Source organism: Meles meles, chromosome 8 (genome assembly GCF_922984935.1).
Source record: "Meles meles chromosome 8, mMelMel3.1 paternal haplotype, whole genome shotgun sequence".
Taxonomy (NCBI): domain Eukaryota; kingdom Metazoa; phylum Chordata; class Mammalia; order Carnivora; family Mustelidae; genus Meles; species Meles meles.
The window spans coordinates 11,073,800-11,089,701 of record NC_060073.1 but is presented as its reverse complement, the minus strand read 5'-3'; positions in this window follow the sequence as shown (position 1 = coordinate 11,089,701).

Here is a 15,902-nt window from a genome sequence, read left to right as displayed (position 1 = left end):
CTCATCCTGTTTGAGGAGCCACTGGTTTTCCTTTCAGTTAAATGATAGATGATATAGATGTAGACTGGGGGAAAACATAATCATTAAAATCAATGTGTTGGACCAATAATCTTAAGTGAAATTAAGGGGGAGAAAAGGTAAAATTGGACTCATAACTCACATTATACAAAAGGCAATTCTGTATGAATAATGGTTTTAGAAAAGAAAATCATTACAATGTCTAGAAGGCAGTGTAGAATGTATTACTATGTTGAGGCACAGGAAAAGTTCTCAAACAAGATGAATAGAACTTGCCTGAAAGTATGTTTCATTACAGTAAGTGCAAAATTAATTCTTCAATTAAAAAGAAACAATAAGAGAGTGAAAAATCAAGAAGTAGCTTTCTAAGGCATAATTGCAATACACAAAACATCAACAGGCTTAATATGTAGAATCTTTTTTAAAAAAGATTTTATTTATCCATTTGAGGAAGAGAAAGTGAGAGAGAGCATGAGCAAGAGGAAGGGTAGAGGGAGAGGGAGAAGCAGACTCCCCACTGAGCAGGGAGCCCGCCGGTGTGGGACTCGATCCCAGGATCATGACCTGAGCCGAAGGCAGATGCTTAACTGACTGAGCCACCCAGGCATCCCTATTGTACAGAATCTTTACAGACTGCAACAAATCACTTTTTTAAAAAAAGAAATAGAAAGGGGTAAAAAAATATTAACAGGGATGTCATAGAAGAGAATATGCAGATAACAAAGAAGCACAAGAAAATCCACCTTATCAGTCTTCAGGGAAATGTAAATTAGGTCCATAGTGGGGGCACAATTTCCTGCCAACTACAAAACCTGATGACACCACCAGCTGAGGGCTACGATGTAGATTAATGTGAACATTTATTCTTATTTTGAGGGAGACGTTTGATTTAAAAAACACTCTGGGTAACAATTTTAAATTTTCTCATAAAGTTACGTACCATATTTTCCTAAGAACCAGTTCTTGCTCTCCCAGCTATAGACCCAAAGTATACCTTTGGGTTTTGTTTATTTATTTGAGAGAGAAAGAGGGAGAGAAAGAAAGGACAAGAGGGTGTAGGGTCAGAGGAAGAATCAGACTCCCTGCTGAGCAGGGAGACCAATGTGGGGCTCGATCTTGGGACTCCAGGATCATGACCTGAGCAGAAGGCAGATGGTTGGCAACTGAGCCACCCAGGCACCCCCATCCCTGAACAAAGGTATACTTGTACACATGTAGACTAGGACTCAGGCACCAAAAGGTATTTTTTAAAGGTTTTATTTATTTATTTAAGAGAGGGGAGAGATTGCAAGCTGGAGGGAGTGGGAGAGAGAATCTGAAGCAGACTCTACACTGAGCACAGAGCTCAATGGAGGGTTTGATCTCACGATCACAAGATCATGACCTGAGCTGAAATCAAGAGTTGGCCACTTAAACTTCTGAGCCACCCAGGAGCCCCACTGAAAGGTATTTTAAAGCAAGGATGGTGAGAGCATACAATTGAAATAATGCAAGCATCCCACTGAACGTGATGGATAAAACACACACACACACACACACACACACACACACACACACACACACATACACACACACACTGCCTAGAGAGAGAGAGAGGACAGTATGTATGTGTCCAGGAACATTATAAGGCAATGAACATGAATGAACCAGAACTCCGTGTGACAACCTCAATGAGTCTATTTTGAAGGGAAGAAAAGGAAGGGCGCTAAGGGGACCGAAGAGGGACCTGCTAGTCAGAGAAGCAGAGTAATGGTGTGTATCATCATGGGAGGATTCTCAGACCAAGGAGAGAAGGGATTCTGATTATTTCTGAAAATGGTAATTAGGCCTAAACAATTAACATTTGAGCTTTCTTCATTATTTTTCTTTTTTGTTTTGTTTCCATTTTCTTTGGTTAAGCCAGTTACAAGAATCTTTTTCTTTAAACTTTTTTTTTAAAGATATTATTTATTTATTTGAGAGAGAGAGCCAGAGAGAGCGACAGAGAGCAGGAGCAGGGAGGAGAGGGAGACGTAGGCTTCCTGCTGAACAGGGAGACTGACGTGAGGCTTGATCCCAGAACCCCATGACCTGAGCTGAAGGCAGACGCTTAACTGACTGAGCCACCTAGGTGCCCTTTTTCTTTAAATCACCAGCCCATGATCTTTATGAGAATGAATGTGGCATTTGCAATACCACCTCCTTAAATGGTTCTGTTCACATTTCATTGGGATAAAGCATGTTGAAGGGGGTTCTCTGTTTCCTATGAAAAGCTAGTATTGTTGTGTGAAGAACAGTGCATGGACAGACTCCCCCACAACAGAGTCAGGTTTGAACAATGTCGAACTACATATGAGTGGTGTGACCTACAGCAGATCATGTCTTTGCTAATCCTGAATTACCCATCTATAGAAAAGGTGTAGCTACTAGGGGGTGTGCTATGGCTGGAGGGTTGCTTTCTCTTCTATGGTGTTTCCTTCCATGGGAGGAGCTCCACCAGAGCATCAGTCTTCTCCATCGCTATCTACTTCCGCAGAAAGGAAGACGCGGTGTGGTACGTTTGGGAAGAGGAACAAGGCGTAATATAGACAGTCACTGCTCCCTCTGGAAGAGTAAGCTGACTGCAAAGCTTACAAATGTAGTACATGACCGTGGCTAACCTTGTGTGGGCCCTTCCTTGCCATGACTTTGCATGGTTGTGTCATTCTGAGACCCACTCTTGGGAAATCTAGAAGCCACCAGTAATAAGCCACATGGGCCAGTATCAGGCTTCGTGATCTCCTGTTTTACTCTCTCATTTTCTAAAAGGTGAGAAACATGATGAAGGATGATAAACAATATTTACTGGGTGTCCCTCAAATCTCAATCCTTGGTGCTTAAGTCAGGGCCCCTGAAAAGGAAATAAAACGAATATCTTGTGTCACAGAATGATGCCCACAGATAGAAACTTCTTGCAGGGGCATGGAGGATGGACTTACACTTTTGCTGTCCTAGAGAGGGGCCTTGCGGGGTTTCTACCTTGACAGTCATTTAGCACATAAGAGCATGGTCCCTTGATGAATAGTTACATCTGTAAACTATAAAAGAACTGATAGGAGATATTTATAACTATATCTCTATCTAGCTGTGTATCTATCTAACTAACAAAAGAGGAGGAAGAGTGGTTTATGTTAAAGAATTGACTCACATCATTATGGAGGCTGGCAAATCCAAAATCTGCAGGGTAGGATAATGGAGGGTCATCAGCTCTACTCAAGCCCCCTAATTTAAATGTTAAGCTCATCTAAAAAATACCTTCAGAGACAACTAAAAGAATGGTTTGACCAAATATTTGCATACTGCAGCCTAGCCCAGTTGACACATGACCCATCACAGTAAACATGTGGGAGGAATTTCTCAGTACAGAAACGAACTCACCATGCCAACAAAGACAGGAAGGTATCTGCTGCTGCAGGATGAAAAGTGTTCCCGAGTAGGCTTTTACATACTAAGGAGTAGAAAATTATTCTATCCTGCAGTTCAGGAGAGTCGTCTGTGTCTCTGGAAGCGCTGGTGAGCTTGTAGTTCCAACAGGCATTTTCGGGTCTGGGAAGGCACCAGGGAGTAACGTGCACTGAGAAGCAAGCAGAATAGGGCAGACCGACTGACCTTGAAACCCCGAGGTGTGTACAGAGGCTCCAAAGTCCTACTCAAAGATTATGACTGGCATTTCTAAAGAGTACACTGGTTGTAGGTAGGCTGATTGGCATTTACGGTTTCCTGAAGAAATATGCTGGAGAGAGGTTGGTGCTCAGTCTCTAGGGGAAGGCTTTCTGACGAACACAACCTTCTAGCCTCTCTGTGTCAGAGATGGACAGGTGCAACTCAAGCACCTATTAAAATGTGCTTCTACAAAGAAGACGAATTTAGAGGCACACAAAGCACAAGGTGGCATAACAGTGATATACTGCCTTTGTACAGAGACATGGGAAGAAAATGCTCCTCAAAGCCTGGGGCATGCAAGTGTTAGGAAAGGCAATGTCTTGGAAAAGTCATGGTGGAAGCATCAGGAACTGCATAGGTCCTTGAGCCAAACGTGAAGCAAGGGTTTTAGTTTAGGAATCTGCTGAGGGTGATTCTCCAGCTGAAACAAGTGACACAGTCCGGAAGCCATCATCATGGAAGGCAGGTTTCACGGTCCTCATCGTCCCTTGTTAGAGAGATGGAACCATTTGTGGTGGTGTAGTGTTGCGAATGGCAGTTCAGAAGAGGTAGGAGGGGCCCTGCCCAGACACGGAACCTAAAGACCATATCGCATGGTGGAAACAGAAGCCAGAACTTTCTGTTCATAAACCTTAAAGCAGATGTAATGAAAGAATTAGAAATTATTATTTTTGTAGTGGGGGAGGCACAGAGGGAGAGGGAGAGAGAACATCTCAAGCAGGGTCCATGCTCTGTACAGAGCCTGACGTTGAGATCAGGACCTGAGTCGAAATCAAGAGTCGGTTGCTTAACTGACTGAGCCACCCAGACGCCCCAGAATTAGAAATTATCGTAGTAACCTGGATCCTTCCTAACCCAGGTCTTTTGTGTGCATCCAGAATTTCTGCTCAAAACAAACAAACAAACAATATAAAACAAAACATTCCTCTATGCTTAGCTAACAACTTTGGTCACTGGATGGCAGGAGCAGGTCCGCATCAGAAACTGAGTCTGGGTCTGGGAGAAGCATGCCAGACAAGAATGCAAAATCCTCAGTATGAGAGCTGAGGCAAGACTGGGAGTTCCAGAGAAAGGGAGAGGTTGACCTGACAAAACCAAGGAATTCATACTTGGAGAAAGGAGAGGGACAGCTCTGAGCAACGCCTGGGTAGTTCTTACACCAGTTTGGCACAGTGATATCAGAGCCATATATCCCTGTGTGAGCGTGTGGGCATGACTTCAGATGCTTGGACTCCCCCAGAAGGACGAAGGGCCACCATCTAGGAAGAGGTCAATCGATTTCTCCTTTCATATCCTGTCTCAGAGCAAATCCAAGAGCAACTTCTAACTAAGCCCATACTGTTATTTTTTTTCCAACTTACTGAAGTGAAATTCACATAAACTAAAGTTAACCATGTTAAATTGAAAAATTCAGGGGCATTTAGTACATTCACAATGTCACACAGCCATCACTCTTACCTGGTTGTGTCACTCCAAAATAAAACATGTACCCAGTAAATTGGTTCTCCCCCATTCCTCTCTCCCTCATGTCCTGACGGCTATGGGTCCACAAGCTGTCTTTGTGGTTTTACCTATTCTGTAGGTTTCATATGTGTGGAATCAAAAGATATCTACCACATTTTGTGTCTGGCTTCTTTCACTTAGCATAATATTTTCAGCTCATCCATATTTTAACAGGAATTTAAATAAAGCAGAGAAGAGGGCAAAATAGGAAGTCAGTATCAGGCCTGATGTCATATAGGCTAATACTTACTGAGTTTTTAGTATATACCAGGATCTGTAGGTGTATAAAGTACCTTCTAGACAAAATGGCCTTCATAGACAAAATCTTGTTTTTCTTCAAAATAGCCTTCTGATTTAGGTCTACTATAGTCCTCATTTTAGAGACCATGGAGATAATAAGTAATTTCTAAGATCATAGATTAATGGCACCAGCTGCCAGTTTGAGTCTCGTTCCTTTAAAATGCATAGCCCTTTCATACTAAACTAATCTATTCCCATCTTTACATGTGTCTAGTATCTATCTAATGGGCATAGATGTCTTATCTCTGTTTTACATTCTCGCAAGCCAGGTGACAAGTCCTTTTTATCTCTGAGCAAATCATTCCTGAGATCAGTATGTACATATGCCTATTATTTGCTTCCTGTAATAGGATAGGAGCCAGCCGGATGGGGTTTATATGCAGCCCCACACTGGAGTCAAGGCTGTAGGAGACAAATGGACAAGGAGCTCATCCCATGTTGATCCAGGGTCTCCGCAGTGAACCTTGTTAGCTTACAGCGCAGGAAGTGGCCGTGATGATGGCCCTATGGAGTTCCATTATCCTTGTAGACCAAGGACTGCTGCTATATTCCTTGAATATACATAAATTAGAATAGGAGGTGATGGAAAATACACTCCCCCCCCCCCCCCCCCCGTAGCTGCTGTTGTTTAATTCAGAGGTCTCTGACCACTAGGAATCACGACTGGAAGAGATGAAGTAGACTGCCTACACTCAGAGATCCTAGTTTTTAAAACAGGTACATGGACTGGGTGGGGCTGTTTCCTTTGATGAGTGGAGTATGTTTTGAGAGTGGGAAGGAAGGGAGCCATTGGGTAATTTTGTCACCAGAATTATAGGTGGCAGAGGAAACTGGTTCTTGCCGAGAATCTATTTTGCTCTCCATTCTGGACATGGACTTTAACTCCATTTTAGCAACTGCTGCTGGTGACTCTATATCATGGCCACATTCTGGAACATTATTGACAGTAAGGCATGCCAGGCCATGGGCAAGAACTGTCATGGTGACCTCCGTTGTGCCTTTCTTACAGTTTGCTGCATATGCATACAGGGTTTTAAGGAATGACAGAGACCAGATGCAAGAAGTTAGGGTCACTGGATCACAACCTGGGGGAAAGCTGCCTCTGGCCAGGGGCTCCCAATGTGAATTATTATGCCTGAGAAATGAATTTCTATGACATGTAAGGTGTTATACTTCCATGTGTCTGCTGCAGGGTCTATGCTCTTCACACCACCTTCTACTTTCTGTATACCTGGCACAAGGCACTTAACTTCTTTGGGTTTCATTTTCCTAATTGGTAAAAGGGTTGTTTATAGAAACTGTCCTTGAAAAAAAATGTGAGGATTAAATAATTTAATAGATTTAAAGTATTTAGGACAAATCTTGGCATGTACTAAGCATTAAATAATATTAATCATTATCTCTTAAAGAACCCTCATTTGATCTCCAGAATGCTAGGGCTTCAGAAATAGCCCTTTATTTGTTTTGTCTTTTTATTTTTTCTCTAGTAATTTTCATTTCGAAAACATTTCCTATCTTAGACATACAATTAATAAAAAATGAGCTGTAACTCACTGGGACCTCTGATCAATGGTGTGTTTTACTTTTAATTGAGCTGTTGTTCTTTTATCTTTATGAAAGATCAGATTTCTTGATTTCTTAATGACCAAGGGTGAGGGCAGGCCCTGGTCTGAGGGACACTCAAAGATAGAAGGTACCTAAGAATATTAGTGAGTTCTGTTTACTTGGTTGTGAAATGGTCCCTAGCTAAAGGATGGCATGACTTGCTCGTGAGAGTTAATCTTAAATATTCATCTGACATTCACAGTCAGATTAGGCCCTAAAAGGGGAACCTTCCAGGGTACCTCATCTTCACTAAAGAACATGGAAGATTTGAAAATAGCATTTGTCATCTAGCCACTGCAGGACTGGGGAGAGAATCAAGCTAATTTCCAATTCTTACCCTTAGGGAGTCAGTAACATGCATAGCAGAGACCCACACAGAGTGGGGCAGAGATAGTTCTCCTCGTATTGTCTGGATATTTGTAGAATAGCTGTTCTTCCTCTAACATGAGATGATTTGGGGAAATTAAAGTTAGGTGTGGTAAGATCTCACCCTCTAGATCGGGGAGTGGATGGGTTGAAACCTGGTAGAACCTTCACTGTGGACAGCTAGAAACACAAGACTGAGCAATCTGGGTCTAGTAGTAGGAAGACTTGAAGCCTCAACTGTTACTTTTCAAGACTATCCAAACAGATTGTAAGGCTGTCTCACATGCCAGGGAAGAGCATATTCTTAGTTTTACAAGTGACAGGGGCGATTCACGAACTTCTGAAAAGAAAACACTGATTCTCGTGAGAGTAAAGGCAGCTAGAAAAATTGTCTGAAGAACTGGGTCTTCATCCAGCCATCTAGCCATCTCCATCCAGCCATCTAGCCATCTCTATCCAACCATGTAGCCATCTCCATCCAGCCATCCAGCCATCTCCATCCAGCCATCTAGCCATCTCCATCCAACCATGCAGCCATCTCCATCCAACCATATAGCCGTCTCCATCTAGCCATCTAGCCATCTCCATCCAGCCACCTGGCCATCTCCATCCAGCCATCTAGCCATATTCTGGAGGAACTGTCCTCAAGCCTGCTAATAATGTCTTAAAAACAAAACAAAACTTTTTATTGACATATAACTGGCATATAAAACCCTAGTTATTTTGAGATTACAATTTGAAAAGTTTTGACTTACATATACAATCATGAATCATCATCACAATCAAGATAATGAATGTAAACCTCACTCCCCACAAAGTTCCTGTCCCTCTTCACCCCCATGCCCATCTCCATAAATCACTCATCTGCTTTCTGTTCCTCCAGATTAGATTGCCATTTTAGAACTTTATATAAATGGAATCATACAGCTGGTAATTTTTCTGTCTTCTTTCACTCCACGTAATTAAATTGAAATTCACCCATGTTGCATTGTCTGTGGACAGTTCATTCCTTTTTAATTGCTCCGTGGTAGGATTTCACTGTTTGGATATGCCATAATCTGTTTATCCACTTACTTGTTAACAGACACTGGAAGTGTTTCCAGTTGAGGGCGATTACAAATAAAGCTGCTATTGACATTTGTGTCACAAATGTCAATAGCAAGCCTTTGTGTTAACATATACCTTTGGGGGCGCCTGGGTGGCTCAGTTGGTTAAGCAACTGCCTTCGGTTCAGGTCATGATCCCAGAGTCCTGGGATCGAGTCCCACATCAGGCTCCCAGCTCCATGGGGAGTCTGCTTCCCCGTCTGACCTCCCCTCTCATGCTCTCTCACTCTGTCTCTCTCTCTCAAATAAATAAATAAAATCTTTTAAAAAAATCAAAAAACAAACAAACAAACAAACAAAACCATATACCTTTATTTCTCTTGGGTATCTACCCAGAATGGAATATCTGGATGATTAGCAGGTGTTTAAATTTTTAAGAAACTGCCAGAATGTTTTCCAGTGTAATTGGATCATTTCACATCCCCACCAACCGTGTATGGGAGTTTCTATTCTCCGTTCTTGTTAATACTTGTTATGATCAGTCTTTTTCATTTTAGCCATTCCAACAGAAGTATAGAAGAATTTAATTATGGTTTTAATTTGCATTTCCTAACAACTAATGATACTGAGTATCTTGTCTTGTGTTTATTTGTAATCTCCATGTCTTCACTGGTGAAGTGTCTGTTCAATTAATTTGCACACATATTATTACTCGGGTTGTTTGGTATTTTGTTGTTGAGTTGTTTTTTTTTTAATATTTTAATTATTTATTTAACACAGAGAGAGAGACAGTGAAAGAGGGAACACAAGCAGGGAGAGTAGGAGAGGGAGAAGCAGGTTCCTTGCTGAGCAGGGTGCCTGATGCGGAGCTTGATCCCAGGTCCCTGGGATCATGACCTGAGTGGAAGGCAGATGCTTAAAATGACTGATCCACCCAGGTGCCCCTTTTACTGAGTTCTGAGCATTCTTTATGTATTCTAGATACATGACTATTATCAAATATATGCTTTACAGATATTTTCTCCCAGTTAGTGGTCTCTGTTTTCTTAAAAAATACACCCTCGAATCTTAATCTCAAAACCTGCTTTTGGGAAACCAAACCCTAGATAGCACCTTGTAAAAAAATTTAAAAACGCTGTGATACACAGTCACCAAGAAGAAAGCAACACTACTTTTAAAAAAATCATTGAGTGGTAGGGTGATTAAATTGGCATTCAGTTAACAATGAAGTTGCATTAGATTTTTATTGTATGTCATACATCAGAGTGTGGTAATTTACACTTTGTATCTTATTATATTTTCTCATGTTCACCTTGACACAAGCAAGGAAGAGCTGCTACATTCAGCAATCAAAGGAACTTAGATTGGACCCAATGCTGGACGGTATGCCACTACTTATCCAAACTATTTCTATAAAGATTTTTCACTTGAATCAATTGTCAAGCAAGAAGGAAGTACAGTTTCTAGGAAGAAGCAAGTGGGTAACAACAAATTACTCTGTGAGACCCGAGAACTAATATTTGCTTAAAAATGGTAATAGATCATCCAAATGAAAAAAAGAAGGTCTATTCATCTATGGAGTGCTCATATTAGTACTTGCTGGTCAACTATGAAATAAAGCACATATATTTATAATTGTGTGTGTGTGTGTGTGTGTGAGAGAGAGAGAGAGAGAGAGAAATTACATGATGAAATCTGTGGGAAGGAGGGTATTTGTAGGAGATTCCTAACAGAAAATCTGTCTTTGGTTGCCATCATGGATCCAAGATGCCCCGGTGTGGTAAAGATGATTATGATGGTGTCTCGCAGATCAGAGTGAACAGGATCTATATCTTGCAGCGCTAAGTCTTCATAAATTTCAGGTTGAGTCAACAAATCTTGATAAGGATCTTCAGAATGTGATCTGATCAAGCAACTTAGTGCAGAAACCTAGAAATATGACATCATAACATTAACAATTATTTCACCCCAATTTTCAGTAACTTTTGTCTGATCTTGTCAATTTATCCCTGCAATGCTCTAGATAGCTCATTGATTCTCAGCTGGTGGTACTCCTACTCCCACCCCACCCCCAACCCCGGCAGGGGATATTTAGCTATGTCTGAAGACGTTTTGGTTGTCAAAATTGGGGGTGGGAGACATTGTTGACCTCTAAGGGATAGAAGCAGGGATGGCGTTAAACACCTTACTTTGCACAGATCATCCCCACCATCCCCACAACAAGTAATTATCCATTCCCAAATGTCAGTAGTGCCACAGCTGAGACACCCTGGCCAGCCAAGATGTTCACGACAGCCGAGGCAGAGATGGGACAATTCCAGCCATATCTGGAACCACTGTAAAATACATTTTTCATTGATCTTGTTGGGTATTTATGTAGTCAACAATCTATGCCATGATCTATAGAAGTTTGAGGAAGAGTAAGAGAGAGGGCCATTCCAAAAAAATAATAAAATGTTGTCCATGAAGGAGTACTTGGGTGGCTCAGTTGGGAAAGCATCTGCCTTTAGCTCAGGTTGTGATCTCAGGATTCTGGAATTGAGCCTCATGTGGGGATCCCTGATCAGTGGGGAGTCTGCTTCTCCCTCTCCTTCCATTCCTCCCCACCCCCATGCTCTTTCTCTCAAATACATAAGATCTTTTAAAAAATGTTATCCTCACTTATTTGTGGAGCATAACAAATAACATGGAGGACACGGGGAGATGGAGAGGAGAGGGAGTTGAGGGAAACTGGAAGGGGAGATGAACCATGAGAGACTATGGACTCTGAAAAACAACCAGAGGGTTATGAAGGGGTGGCAGGGGGGTGGGGGGGGTGGGAGGTTGAGGAACCAGGTGGTGGGTAATAGGGAGGGCACGTACTGCATGGAGCACTGGGTGTGATGCCAAAACAATGAACACTGTTATGCTGTAAATAAACAAGTAAAAATAAAAAAAATAATTAAGCATAAAAAAAAATGTTATCCATGAACACAGGGAGATATGTCCCTCTCTCTTTCATCCTAGGGACATGGAAACAGAAATATTGGTATGATAAATTTGGTGGGGGGGAGTCACAAGGCCAACCATTTTTGAGGGCTTTCAGAATCTCTGACATGTGGCTATGTGAGATATATACACATAGGAATACGTAAGTACACGTGAGCACAAGAACATGTCGGCATGTAGATGATTGATGGGATAACATGGAAAACCATGAGGTGTGGAATTACTATTTAAATTATGTGTTCCCAGAGTTATTGCATCTCTTACTTGACTGCAGCATTTTCCATTAAGTATTTATTTTATCTATGTGATTTTCACAAGTTGAAGACCTGGGTAAAGCCACTGTTTCCTTATCTCACAACCCAGTAAATATAATACATGTTCAGTATATTTTGGATGAATGAATAAGAAATGAATGTGGAATGTGTGAGGGAATGAGGGAAACTGTGTAAATCATGAGGAATGAAATGTTTCTACAAAGAAATAGGTAGAGATAGATTGTCTGGTGAGTGTAACACAGAGCCACAGTTGTCTAAATTCATCAGCTCCCTGTCTTCCCATTAAGAGGGCTTTTGGAGGTGGTTGTGGTGGTGGTTTTGCCATCTCTATTCCACCAGAGATGGAAGTTAACAGCACCTATGATTCTCTGAAATGCTTTAAATGCTCCCTCATCTTCCCAATAAAAAAAGGCTACTCACCCAGCTGATCTCATTGCCATGCACAGTATAAGTGAGCCCACAGAGCAAGAAGGAAATAAAAATTTGCACACAAGTCACTATCATTTGAAAGATCACGATAACCTATGGAAGAGAAGAGGAGCAGGAGCTTAGATTTTCCCACTTAGCTTTAGCCTGCACTGTGCTCCCCTCGGTTGCCCAGGGGCAAGGGTTAGTGGATATTTTGCAGAACACTGCACTCCCTATCCAGGATACGCACATTCTCTTCAGACAGAAGACTGGACCAGACACAAACCTTGTTTCAGTGAGCACCAGACATAAACTCCTACAGAAACAAATGTGAGCTATGGGAGTTCTAAATGGCAAAGTTCTGCAAAAAAACTCCCTTCACATTCCAGAGTGAGTTACTGCTATTTCATCCATTTTGTCCCATTTATTAGACAAACACTGACTAAGAACAGGCCAGGATTTCTGTCTGTCTGTTTCTCTCTCTCTCTCTCTCATACCCACACCCACGTATACACAGGCATACACATACATATACTAAGGTCATGAGATTCAACTTTACTCGCAGAAAAGATGGATTTACCAACATTCCACTTGTCTTTTAAATTAACATTAAAAGGATGCAGAACAGCTCCCAAATTTTATATCATTTTGACTATAATTTGTCTACTTTAACTAATTTTAATCCATAGGCTAATTTTCAATTAGTGTTTCAGATCAAGTCTCTCTTCTCTGACCTATGAACAATAAAAGACTGTTCATAGATTAGTGGGGATGGGGGGGAAATGTTCATAGATCAGTGTGCCTGATCTATGAGAGATCAGAGAGAGAGAGAGGAGAAGAGAGAGAATTTGGAATGATAAGAGTATATGTTTTTCAAATGACACACTCACACAATTCTTCAATTCTAATACCAGGTTTTTGTTTCCTTTTTAAACAAAATTCATGATTACATTTGTTTGGTTTTTCCCCCCCTGTTACTTTTCAACCTTGAGAAACTTCATGGTAGGCTTTAGTCCCTGAGGACTAATGGAACTGAAAGCAAGCATCACAGGTGAAAAGACCATCCAACAAAATAGTACTTACACTTACAAAAGTTTTAATCAGTGAACAGTCATGTAACTCTGAGCATTCAGATAAGAATACATCAACTAAATTCACTGAGAGAAGAACTATCCCAGTGCTTGAAAGTAGTGTGCTAATAATGTTAGCTCCAATAGTCACTTCAGTCTGCAAGAGAATAGTGCATTTATTAGAAGTACTCAGAGCCTTTGTATTTCCGGATGCCGCTTCTGCAGTATCCTTGAGTCACACCCTGGCTCCATGGGCTAGTGTAGGTGAGCCTTCATAAGCAATCCAGCCTCCTTACTGGAGCGGTTTGCTGGCAATCCATCTCACACCAGAGAAGGAAATACCTGGTCCTCCTGAAATGAAAGGTCATGGACAGAGCCAACATGGTGGGGGTTCTGTTTGCTCTGATATCACTGTAGGAGTGGTCTCTAATATGTCCACCTGAATTAGAAGCTTCTGGAATTAGAAGCTCCCTGATACAAACGCACAAACATTTGCACCATCCTCCCCATTTTAGCCTTCCAAAATGTACCTCTTCAACCATTGTGATGGGATCTGTATGTAAAGACTCCCTTACTTTGCTTCTTATCAGATTTTTTAAAAGTGTTTGCTAAAATTCATATAGTTGAACACTTTCTTCTCCTAAAAAAAGCTAAGTATATGCCTCATATGCTAAAGAATTAATAGATCATTGAAGAAAAAGTTTGCAAGGTAGTCAATAAAACAGACTGGAAAATCCAAATTTTGTGTTGGTTTAGCTTTGTGTAGAGAGTCAGAGCCAACTGTTCTTATTAACTCATGAAATGAGCAAAAAGGGAAAATGATACTCACCAGAAATTTTGTTTGTTTTTTTGTACATGAGATGGTCAAAGATCCAGACATGATGAACTGTTTGTAAGACAGGGAAGACATTCATGGGGGAGAACTCTTTCCCAACCACATCACCCACCACCACCCTGGATGACTTACCCTGAACCCCACATCTCACCCAGTCAATATGTATATTCTGACAGAATATTCCTAAAGAACAAATCATTGAACTGAATCAAGTTGGATCTGAGTCTACTTTGGGCATACGGATGGAAGAATATTGATGTGGACAGAAGGTGAGGCAAGGGCTCCATGTAGATGCCATCAGTTGTGACAAAGTAGGATGGGAAGAATGATCCTGCCCTACACACCCCCATCCTAATCTATGCAAACATATTCCAACCTGAAAGTTCATTTGCATTCTAATGTATGCCTGGATCATCTCAGTTAAGTATGATCTCTCCTTTCAAAGGAGGAATCATGGGACTCGAGCATTTTTTTATTTTGGCCAAACACTTGCAGTTGGTCCTGAGGCTACTTTTGTCTCTCCTACACATTCCCTATCTACTCAGCACGGTGACTCTGCTTTAAAAAACAAAAACAAAAACAAACAAACAAACAAAAAATCTCAGCTGTTGTCTATAAAAAGAGAGGATAAACTAATTAAATACATTTTCCCCTTTATTTATAATTTCCAAATAACTTCTTTGGTTCCCAAAGTAGTTCTAATAGATATACTCACAGACGCTCCAGCCCAGAATGGGTAGCCAATATAAAAGCAGAATAAAAGACTCCTGTCCTTAATGTACCAGTAGAAAAAGATCTCAATGATGCCAGCTAAGAAGCATTTCAGACCAATCATTATCTGATCTACCCGGAGGAAGAAAAACAGAATATAGGGGTGAAGTAGAAACTCTTCACAATTAGAGACATCTTTCCTCGGATCTCAAGATCATATATGAATCACATGTGATCTTTTCCACCTTAACTGGAAAATAATCCTTGGAAGAGAATCCAAAGAAATTGTATTGGTTTACCAAGCCTTATTGATGGATATTACCTCATGAGGATATTACGTTTGGGAAAAACATCCCATTTGATCTCTGGGAGCCCAGAACACCTTCATCCCAAAATATTTGACCTAATGGTACACCCAAATATATTGTCCTCACTCACTTCTTACCTAATCTTATGAATTGGCATGAAATAATTTATCCCAAATAAAATTACAGACCATGTTAATTTTCCATACTCACCCCCCAATGTCTACAGGACTAATGGTAACTTACAACCAGGGATTGTAGATTCTTTTTGAGGAAGTTATCCAGCTTGCTGGGTAGATGTCCAGAGAATCAGATGCGTCTGCTTGTCCCACCTGCATGCTTTGAATTTCATTTGTTGAAATGCCTTCAACAAACCCACCGGTGCCAACGACATCTCTCATTCTGTAAAAGACCACACATAGTCAGAATTCTTCATCAAGCCCCACGACACTCAGGGTGCAGAATGCTACACACATTTCTGGAGGCATTTCGAAGAAAGCAGCTGCACACTTCCTGGTACTGAGAGGATCATATATATATGTTTAAAGATTTTATTTATTTGACACAGAGAGAAAGACAGCCAGAGAGGGAACAGAAGTAGGGTTAATGGGAGAGGGAGAAGCAGATATCCTGCAGAGGAGGGAGCCTGATGCAGGGCTCAATCCCAGGACTCTGGGATCATGACCTGAGCCGAAGGCAGATGCTTAATGATTGAGCCACCCAGGTGCCCCTGAAAGGATTATATTTCATAGGAAAAGAAGACACTGGCAAAAGGTATCACCTGTAAAACT